The 7,500-nt window shown below is 48.0% G+C and overlaps 22 non-coding genes and 6 pseudogenes across 22 annotated transcripts in view; all 28 read left to right on the forward strand.

The window, feature by feature from the left end:
- The window catches only part of LOC138539315 (5S ribosomal RNA), a 119-nt gene extending 14 nt beyond the window's left edge, over positions 1-105 (forward strand). Inside the window, exon 1 of the ribosomal RNA XR_011287385.1 lies at positions 1-105. This exon is cut by the window's left edge and continues 14 nt beyond it. This is a non-coding gene — a ribosomal RNA (5S ribosomal RNA).
- Positions 106-211: 106 nt separating this feature from the next.
- Positions 212-330, forward strand: LOC138541474 (5S ribosomal RNA). Its single transcript, XR_011289480.1, has one exon. It is a non-coding gene; the product is annotated as a 5S ribosomal RNA (ribosomal RNA).
- A 106-nt stretch (positions 331-436) lies between these two features.
- Positions 437-545, forward strand: LOC138543226 (5S ribosomal RNA; annotated as a pseudogene).
- A 454-nt stretch (positions 546-999) lies between these two features.
- LOC138548671 (5S ribosomal RNA) lies at positions 1,000-1,118 on the forward strand. The gene has a single exon (XR_011292463.1). It is a non-coding gene; the product is annotated as a 5S ribosomal RNA (ribosomal RNA).
- Positions 1,119-1,224: 106 nt separating this feature from the next.
- LOC138538735 (5S ribosomal RNA) lies at positions 1,225-1,343 on the forward strand. The gene has a single exon (XR_011286824.1). It is a non-coding gene; the product is annotated as a 5S ribosomal RNA (ribosomal RNA).
- Positions 1,344-1,449: 106 nt separating this feature from the next.
- On the forward strand, positions 1,450-1,568 carry LOC138543125 (5S ribosomal RNA). Its single transcript, XR_011290575.1, has one exon. It is a non-coding gene; the product is annotated as a 5S ribosomal RNA (ribosomal RNA).
- A 106-nt stretch (positions 1,569-1,674) lies between these two features.
- LOC138542822 (5S ribosomal RNA) lies at positions 1,675-1,783 on the forward strand (annotated as a pseudogene).
- A 106-nt stretch (positions 1,784-1,889) lies between these two features.
- LOC138536822 (5S ribosomal RNA) lies at positions 1,890-2,008 on the forward strand. The gene has a single exon (XR_011284984.1). It is a non-coding gene; the product is annotated as a 5S ribosomal RNA (ribosomal RNA).
- A 106-nt stretch (positions 2,009-2,114) lies between these two features.
- LOC138547356 (5S ribosomal RNA) lies at positions 2,115-2,233 on the forward strand. The gene has a single exon (XR_011291198.1). It is a non-coding gene; the product is annotated as a 5S ribosomal RNA (ribosomal RNA).
- A 106-nt stretch (positions 2,234-2,339) lies between these two features.
- LOC138542528 (5S ribosomal RNA) lies at positions 2,340-2,458 on the forward strand. The gene has a single exon (XR_011290508.1). It is a non-coding gene; the product is annotated as a 5S ribosomal RNA (ribosomal RNA).
- A 106-nt stretch (positions 2,459-2,564) lies between these two features.
- On the forward strand, positions 2,565-2,673 carry LOC138547110 (5S ribosomal RNA; annotated as a pseudogene).
- Positions 2,674-3,136: 463 nt separating this feature from the next.
- On the forward strand, positions 3,137-3,255 carry LOC138538080 (5S ribosomal RNA). The gene has a single exon (XR_011286193.1). It is a non-coding gene; the product is annotated as a 5S ribosomal RNA (ribosomal RNA).
- A 106-nt stretch (positions 3,256-3,361) lies between these two features.
- Positions 3,362-3,480, forward strand: LOC138539316 (5S ribosomal RNA). The gene has a single exon (XR_011287386.1). It is a non-coding gene; the product is annotated as a 5S ribosomal RNA (ribosomal RNA).
- Positions 3,481-3,586: 106 nt separating this feature from the next.
- Positions 3,587-3,705, forward strand: LOC138540646 (5S ribosomal RNA). Its single transcript, XR_011288686.1, has one exon. It is a non-coding gene; the product is annotated as a 5S ribosomal RNA (ribosomal RNA).
- A 106-nt stretch (positions 3,706-3,811) lies between these two features.
- On the forward strand, positions 3,812-3,930 carry LOC138548554 (5S ribosomal RNA). The gene has a single exon (XR_011292352.1). It is a non-coding gene; the product is annotated as a 5S ribosomal RNA (ribosomal RNA).
- Positions 3,931-4,035: 105 nt separating this feature from the next.
- Positions 4,036-4,144, forward strand: LOC138544893 (5S ribosomal RNA; annotated as a pseudogene).
- A 475-nt stretch (positions 4,145-4,619) lies between these two features.
- On the forward strand, positions 4,620-4,738 carry LOC138538081 (5S ribosomal RNA). The gene has a single exon (XR_011286194.1). It is a non-coding gene; the product is annotated as a 5S ribosomal RNA (ribosomal RNA).
- Positions 4,739-4,844: 106 nt separating this feature from the next.
- LOC138539317 (5S ribosomal RNA) lies at positions 4,845-4,963 on the forward strand. The gene has a single exon (XR_011287387.1). It is a non-coding gene; the product is annotated as a 5S ribosomal RNA (ribosomal RNA).
- Positions 4,964-5,069: 106 nt separating this feature from the next.
- On the forward strand, positions 5,070-5,188 carry LOC138549676 (5S ribosomal RNA). Its single transcript, XR_011293450.1, has one exon. It is a non-coding gene; the product is annotated as a 5S ribosomal RNA (ribosomal RNA).
- Positions 5,189-5,294: 106 nt separating this feature from the next.
- On the forward strand, positions 5,295-5,403 carry LOC138542947 (5S ribosomal RNA; annotated as a pseudogene).
- A 106-nt stretch (positions 5,404-5,509) lies between these two features.
- LOC138547357 (5S ribosomal RNA) lies at positions 5,510-5,628 on the forward strand. The gene has a single exon (XR_011291199.1). It is a non-coding gene; the product is annotated as a 5S ribosomal RNA (ribosomal RNA).
- A 106-nt stretch (positions 5,629-5,734) lies between these two features.
- LOC138544894 (5S ribosomal RNA) lies at positions 5,735-5,843 on the forward strand (annotated as a pseudogene).
- Positions 5,844-6,306: 463 nt separating this feature from the next.
- Positions 6,307-6,425, forward strand: LOC138538082 (5S ribosomal RNA). Its single transcript, XR_011286195.1, has one exon. It is a non-coding gene; the product is annotated as a 5S ribosomal RNA (ribosomal RNA).
- A 106-nt stretch (positions 6,426-6,531) lies between these two features.
- On the forward strand, positions 6,532-6,650 carry LOC138539318 (5S ribosomal RNA). Its single transcript, XR_011287388.1, has one exon. It is a non-coding gene; the product is annotated as a 5S ribosomal RNA (ribosomal RNA).
- A 106-nt stretch (positions 6,651-6,756) lies between these two features.
- Positions 6,757-6,875, forward strand: LOC138541475 (5S ribosomal RNA). The gene has a single exon (XR_011289481.1). It is a non-coding gene; the product is annotated as a 5S ribosomal RNA (ribosomal RNA).
- Positions 6,876-6,981: 106 nt separating this feature from the next.
- On the forward strand, positions 6,982-7,100 carry LOC138547358 (5S ribosomal RNA). The gene has a single exon (XR_011291200.1). It is a non-coding gene; the product is annotated as a 5S ribosomal RNA (ribosomal RNA).
- Positions 7,101-7,206: 106 nt separating this feature from the next.
- LOC138540647 (5S ribosomal RNA) lies at positions 7,207-7,325 on the forward strand. Its single transcript, XR_011288687.1, has one exon. It is a non-coding gene; the product is annotated as a 5S ribosomal RNA (ribosomal RNA).
- A 106-nt stretch (positions 7,326-7,431) lies between these two features.
- LOC138547359 (5S ribosomal RNA) overlaps positions 7,432-7,500 on the forward strand; it is a 119-nt gene continuing 50 nt past the window's right edge. Inside the window, exon 1 of the ribosomal RNA XR_011291201.1 lies at positions 7,432-7,500. This exon is cut by the window's right edge and continues 50 nt beyond it. This is a non-coding gene — a ribosomal RNA (5S ribosomal RNA).

Genomic DNA, 7,500 nt, shown 5'->3' on the forward strand with positions numbered 1-7,500 from the left:
CACACTGAATGTGCCTGATCTCGTCTGATCTCAGAAGCTAAGCAGTGTCGGGCCTAGTTAGTACCTGGATGGAAGACCGCCTGGGAATACCAGGTGCTGTAGGCTTTTTTGTACTCCAAGTTCAGGAAGTGAGCCATTTCTCAATTGCCTTTCAAAACTGCAAGGTCTAGCCGACTAGATGCTTAAAAGTACAAAACTCACAAGAACCAGAGCCTACGGCCACAGCACACTGAATGCGCCCGATCTCGTCTGATCTCGGAAGCTAAGCAGTGTCGGGCCTCGTTAGTACCTGGATGGGAGACCGCCTGGGAATACCAGGTGCTGTAGGCTTTTTTGTGCTCCAAGTTCAGGAAGTGAGCCATTTCTCAATTGCCTTTCAAAACTGCAAGGTCTAGCTGACTAGATGCTTAAAAGTACAAAACTCACTAGGCCCAGAGCCTACGGCCACACCACACTGAATGCGCCCGATCTCGGAAGCTAAGCAGGGTCGGGCCTAGTTAGTACCTGGATGGGAGACTGCCTGGGAATACCAGGTGCTGTAGGCTTTTTTTGTGCTCCATGATTAGTAATTGCGCAACTTCTCAATTATTTTTCAAATTTGGTATGTTTCCAAAATAATTGTATCCCGTTTTATAGCGGAAATGTTGGACAACATCATGAGGGCTGGAGCTACCTTTTTACATAGAATTAGCATACAGGTAGTGTGTTCATGGGTAATAAATCGACTTTCACATGTAATGCAGTACAGAGAATATTGAGTCCTTCAAGAGGCATGAAAGAAAACCATTATTGTGTTGATTGTTCTCTCCACCTCCCTGCAACAGACACAGGATGGATGAATTAAAGTTATCCTACCAGACATAGGAGTCCTGAATGGGCCCACCAGTCTTATATATCTCGCCTGATCGAGCGATGAGCGTGGTATCATGTTGCAAGTGGCTGCATGGCTTAGCTTACTAAATGCAAATGCATAAGAGTAATATTCTTAGCATTCCTAGAGCCTACGGCCACACCACACTGAATGCACCCGATCTCGTCTGATCTCGGAAGTTAAGCAGTGTCAGGCCTAGTTAGTACCTGGATGGGAGACCGCCTGGGAATACCAGGTGCTGTAGGCTTTTTTGTGCTCCAAGTTCAGGAAGTGAGCCCTTTCTCAATTGCCTTTTAAAACTGCAAGGTCTAGCCGACTAGATGCTTAAAAGTACAACACTCACTAGGCCCAGAGCCTACGGCCACACCACACTGAATGCGCCTGATCTCGTCTGATCTCAGAAGCTAAGCAGTGTCGGGCCTAGTTAGTACCTGGATGGGAGACCGCCTGGGAATACCAGGTGCTGTAGGCTTTTTTGTACTCCAAGTTCAGGAAGTGAGCCATTTCTCAATTGCCTCTCAAAACTGCAAGGTCTAGCCGACTAGATGCTTAAAAGTACAAAACTCACTAGGCCCAGAGCCTACGGCCACACCACACTGAATGCGCCCGATCTCGTCTGATCTCGGAAGCTAAGCAGTGTCGGGCCTAGTTAGTACCTGGATGGGAGACCACCTGGGAATACCAGGTGCTGTAGGCTTTTTTGTGCTCCAAGTTCAGGAAGTGAGCCATTTCACAATTGCCTTTCAAAACTGCAAGGTCTAGCCGACTAGATGCTTAAAAGTACAAAACTCACTAGGCCCAGAGCCTACGGCCACACCACACTGAATGCGCCCGATCTCGGAAGCTAAGCAGGGTCGGGCCTAGTTAGTACCTGGATGGGAGACCGCCTGGGAATACCAGGTGCTGTAGGCTTTTTTGTGCTCCAAGTTCAGGAAGTGAGCCATTTCTCAATTGCCTTTCAAAATTGCAAGGTCTAGCTGACTAGATGCTTAAAAGTACAAAACTCACTAGGCCCAGAGCCTACGGCCACACCACACTGATTGCGCCCGATCTCGTCTGATCTCGGAAGCTAAGCAGTGTCGGGCCTCGTTAGTACCTGGATGGGAGACCGCCTGGGAATACCAGGTGCTGTAGGCTTTTTTGTGCTCCAAGTTCAGGAAGTGAGCCATTTCTCAATTGCCTTTCAAAACTGCAAGGTCTAGCTGACTAGATGCTTAAAAGTACAAAACTCACTAGGCCCAGAGCCTACGGCCACACCACACTGATTGCGCCCGATCTCGTCTGATCTCGGAAGCTAAGCAGTGTCGGGCCTAGTTAGTACCTGGATGGGAGACCACCTGGGAATACCAGGTGCTGTAGGCTTTTTTGTGCTCCAAGTTCAGGAAGTGAGCCATTTCACAATTGCCTTTCAAAACTGCAAGGTCTAGCCGACTAGATGCTTAAAAGTACAAAACTCACTAGGCCCAGAGCCTACGGCCACACCACACTGAATGCGCCCAATCTCGACTGATCTCGGAAGTTAAGCAGTGTCAGGCCTAGTTAGTACCTGGATGGGAGACCGCCTGGGAATACCAGGTGCTGTAGGCTTTTTTGTGCTCCAAGTTCAGGAAGTGAGCCCTTTCTCAATTGCCTTTTAAAACTGCAAGGTCTAGCCGACTAGATGCTTAAAAGTACAAAACTCACTAGGCCCAGAGCCTACGGCCACACCACACTGAATGTGCCCAATCTCGGAAGCTAAGCAGGGTCAGGCCTAGTTAGTACCTGGATGGGAGACTGCCTGGGAATACCAGGTGCTGTAGGCTTTTTTGTGCTCCATGATTAGTAATTGCGCAACTTCTCAATTATTTTTCAAATTTGGTATGTTTCCAAAATAATTGTATCCCGTTTTATAGCGGAAATGTTGGACAACATCATGAGGGCTGGAGCTACCTTTTTACATAGAATTAGCATACAGGTAGTGTGTTCATGGGTAATAAATCGACTTTCACATGTAATGCAGTACAGAGAATATTGAGTCCTTCAAGAGGCATGAAAGAAAACCATTATTGTGTTGATTGTTCTCTCCACCTCCCTGCAACAGACACAGGATGGATGAATTAAAGTTATCCTACCAGACATAGGAGTCCTGAATGGGCCCACCAGTCTTATATATCTCGCCTGATCGAGCCTGATCGAGCGATGAGCGTGGTATCATGTTGCAAGTGGCTGCATGGCTTAGCTTACTAAATGCAAATGCATAAGAGTAATATTCTTAGCATTCCTAGAGCCTACGGCCACACCACACTGAATGCACCCGATCTCGACTGATCTCGGAAGTTAAGCAGTGTCAGGCCTAGTTAGTACCTGGATGGGAGACCGCCTGGGAATACCAGGTGCTGTAGGCTTTTTTGTGCTCCAAGTTCAGGAAGTGAGCCCTTTCTCAATTGCCTTTTAAAACTGCAAGGTCTAGCCGACTAGATGCTTAATAGTACAAAACTCACTAGGCCCAGAGCCTACGGCCACACCACACTGAATGTGCCTGATCTCGTCTGATCTCAGAAGCTAAGCAGTGTCGGGCCTAGTTAGTACCTGGATGGAAGACCGCCTGGGAATACCAGGTGCTGTAGGCTTTTTTGTACTCCAAGTTCAGGAAGTGAGCCATTTCTCAATTGCCTTTCAAAACTGCAAGGTCTAGCCGACTAGATGCTTAAAAGTACAAAACTCACAAGAACCAGAGCCTACGGCCACACCACACTGAATGCGCCCGATCTCGTCTGATCTTGGAAGCTAAGCAGTGTCGGGCCTCGTTAGTACCTGGATGGGAGACCGCCTGGGAATACCAGGTGCTGTAGGCTTTTTTGTGCTCCAAGTTCAGGAAGTGAGCCATTTCTCAATTGCCTTTCAAAACTGCAAGGTCTAGCTGACTAGATGCTTAAAAGTACAAAACTCACTAGGCCCAGAGCCTACGGCCACACCACACTGATTGCGCCCGATCTCGTCTGATCTCGGAAGCTAAGCAGTGTCGGGCCTAGTTAGTACCTGGATGGGGGACCACCTGGGAATACCAGGTGCTGTAGGCTTTTTTGTGCTCCAAGTTCAGGAAGTGAGCCATTTCACAATTGCCTTTCAAAACTGCAAGGTCTAGCCGACTAGATGCTTAAAAGTACAAACTCACTAGGCCCAGAGCCTACGGCCACACCACACTGAATGCGCCCGATCTCGGAAGCTAAGCAGGGTCAGGCCTAGTTAGTACCTGGATGGGAGACTGCCTGGGAATACCAGGTGCTGTAGGCTTTTTTTGTGCTCCATGATTAGTAATTGCGCAACTTCTCAATTATTTTTCAAATTTGGTATGTTTCCAAAATAATTGTATCCCGTTTTATAGCGGAAATGTTGGACAACATCATGAGGGCTGGAGCTACCTTTTTACATAGAATTAGCATACAGGTAGTGTGTTCATGGGTAATAAATCAACTTTCACATGTAATGCAGTACAGAGAATATTGAGTCCTTCAAGAGGCATGAAAGAAAACCATTATTGTGTTGATTGTTCTCTCCACCTCCCTGCAACAGACACAGGATGGATGAATTAAAGTTATCCTACCAGACATAGGAGTCCTGAATGGGCCCACCAGTCTTATATATCTCGCCTGATCGAGCCTGATCGAGCGCTGATCGAGCGATGAGCGTGGTATCATGTTGCAAGTGGCTGCATGGCTTAGCTTACTAAATGCAAATGCATAAGAGTAATATTCTTAGCATTCCTAGAGCCTACGGCCACACCACACTGAATGCACCCGATCTCGACTGATCTCGGAAGTTAAGCAGTGTCAGGCCTAGTTAGTACCTGGATGGGAGACCGCCTGGGAATACCAGGTGCTGTAGGCTTTTTTGTGCTCCAAGTTCAGGAAGTGAGCCCTTTCTCAATTGCCTTTTAAAACTGCAAGGTCTAGCCGACTAGATGCTTAAAAGTACAAAACTCAGTAGGCCCAGAGCCTACGGCCACACCACACTGAATGTGCCTGATCTCGTCTGATCTCAGAAGCTAAGCAGTGTCGGGCCTAGTTAGTACCTGGATGGAAGACCGCCTGGGAATACCAGGTGCTGTAGGCTTTTTTGTACTCCAAGTTCAGGAAGTGAGCCATTTCTCAATTGCCTTTCAAAACTGCAAGGTCTAGCCGACTAGATGCTTAAAAGTACAAAACTCACAAGAACCAGAGCCTACGGCCACACCACACTGAATGCGCCCGATCTCGTCTGATCTCGGAAGCTAAGCAGTGTCGGGCCTCGTTAGTACCTGGATGGGAGACCGCCTGGGAATACCAGGTGCTGTAGGCTTTTTTGTGCTCCAAGTTCAGGAAGTGAGCCATTTCTCAATTGCCTTTCAAAATTGCAAGGTCTAGCTGACTAGATGCTTAAAAGTACAAAACTCACTAGGCCCAGAGCCTACGGCCACACCACACTGATTGCGCCCGATCTCGGAAGCTAAGCAGTGTCGGGCCTCGTTAGTACCTGGATGGGAGACCGCCTGGGAATACCAGGTGCTGTAGGCTTTTTTGTGCTCCAAGTTCAGGAAGTGAGCCATTTCTCAATTGCCTTTCAAAACTGCAAGGTCTAGCTGACTAGATGCTTAAAAGTACAAAACTCACTAGGCCCAGAGCCTACGGCCACACCACACTGATTGCGCCCGATCTCGTCTGATCTCGGAAGCTAAGCAGTGTCGGGCCTAGTTAGTACCTGGATGGGAGACCACCTGGGAATACCAGGTGCTGTAGGCTTTTTTGTGCTCCAAGTTCAGGAAGTGAGCCATTTCACAATTGCCTTTCAAAACTGCAAGGTCTAGCCGACTAGATGCTTAAAAGTACAAAACTCACTAGGCCCAGAGCCTACGGCCACACCACACTGAATGCGCCCGATCTCGGAAGCTAAGCAGGGTCAGGCCTAGTTAGTACCTGGATGGGAGACTGCCTGGGAATACCAGGTGCTGTAGGCTTTTTTGTGCTCCATGATTAGTAATTGCGCAACTTCTCAATTATTTTTCAAATTTGGTATGTTTCCAAAATAATTGTATCCCGTTTTATAGCGGAAATGTTGGACAACATCATGAGGGCTGGAGCTACCTTTTTACATAGAATTAGCATACAGGTAGTGTGTTCATGGGTAATAAATCGACTTTCACATGTAATGCAGTACAGAGAATATTGAGTCCTTCAAGAGGCATGAAAGAAAACCATTATTGTGTTGATTGTTCTCTCCACCTCCCTGCAACAGACACAGGATGGATGAATTAAAGTTATCCTACCAGACATAGGAGTCCTGAATGGGCCCACCAGTCTTATATATCTCGCCTGATCGAGCCTGATCGAGCGATGAGCGTGGTATCATGTTGCAAGTGGCTGCATGGCTTAGCTTACTAAATGCAAATGCATAAGAGTAATATTCTTAGCATTCCTAGAGCCTACGGCCACACCACACTGAATGCACCCGATCTCGACTGATCTCGGAAGTTAAGCAGTGTCAGGCCTAGTTAGTACCTGGATGGGAGACCGCCTGGGAATACCAGGTGCTGTAGGCTTTTTTGTGCTCCAAGTTCAGGAAGTGAGCCCTTTCTCAATTGCCTTTTAAAACTGCAAGGTCTAGCCGACTAGATGCTTAAAAGTACAAAACTCACTAGGCCCAGAGCCTACGGCCACACCACACTGAATGTGCCTGATCTCGTCTGATCTCAGAAGCTAAGCAGTGTCGGGCCTAGTTAGTACCTGGATGGAAGACCGCCTGGGAATACCAGGTGCTGTAGGCTTTTTTGTACTCCAAGTTCAGGAAGTGAGCCATTTCTCAATTGCCTTTCAAAACTGCAAGGTCTAGCCGACTAGATGCTTAAAAGTACAAAACTCACAAGAACCAGAGCCTACGGCCACAGCACACTGAATGCGCCCGATCTCGTCTGATCTCGGAAGCTAAGCAGTGTCGGGCCTCGTTAGTACCTGGATGGGAGACCGCCTGGGAATACCAGGTGCTGTAGGCTTTTTTGTGCTCCAAGTTCAGGAAGTGAGCCATTTCTCAATTGCCTTTCAAAACTGCAAGGTCTAGCTGACTAGATGCTTAAAAGTACAAAACTCACTAGGCCCAGAGCCTACGGCCACACCACACTGATTGCGCCCGATCTCGTCTGATCTCGGAAGCTAAGCAGTGTCGGGCCTAGTTAGTACCTGGATGGGAGACCACCTGGGAATACCAGGTGCTGTAGGCTTTTTTGTGCTCCAAGTTCAGGAAGTGAGCCATTTCTCAATTGCCTTTCAAAACTGCAAGGTCTAGCCGACTAGATGCTTAAAAGTACAAAACTCACAAGAACCAGAGCCTACGGCCACACCACACTGAATGCGCCCGATCTCGTCTGATCTTGGAAGCTAAGCAGTGTCGGGCCTCGTTAGTACCTGGATGGGAGACCGCCTGGGAATACCAGGTGCTGTAGGCTTTTTTGTGCTCCAAGTTCAGGAAGTGAGCCATTTCTCAATTGCCTTTCAAAACTGCAAGGTCTAGCTGACTAGATGCTTAAAAGTACAAAACTCACTAGGCCCAGAGCCTACGGCCACACCACACTGATTGCGCCCGATCTCGTCTGATCTCGGAAGCTAAGCAGTGTCGGGCCT

Source organism: Ambystoma mexicanum, unplaced genomic scaffold (genome assembly GCF_040938575.1).
Source record: "Ambystoma mexicanum isolate Mex_15411 unplaced genomic scaffold, UKY_AmexF1_1 Mex_scaf10, whole genome shotgun sequence".
Taxonomy (NCBI): Eukaryota; Metazoa; Chordata; class Amphibia; order Caudata; family Ambystomatidae; genus Ambystoma; species Ambystoma mexicanum.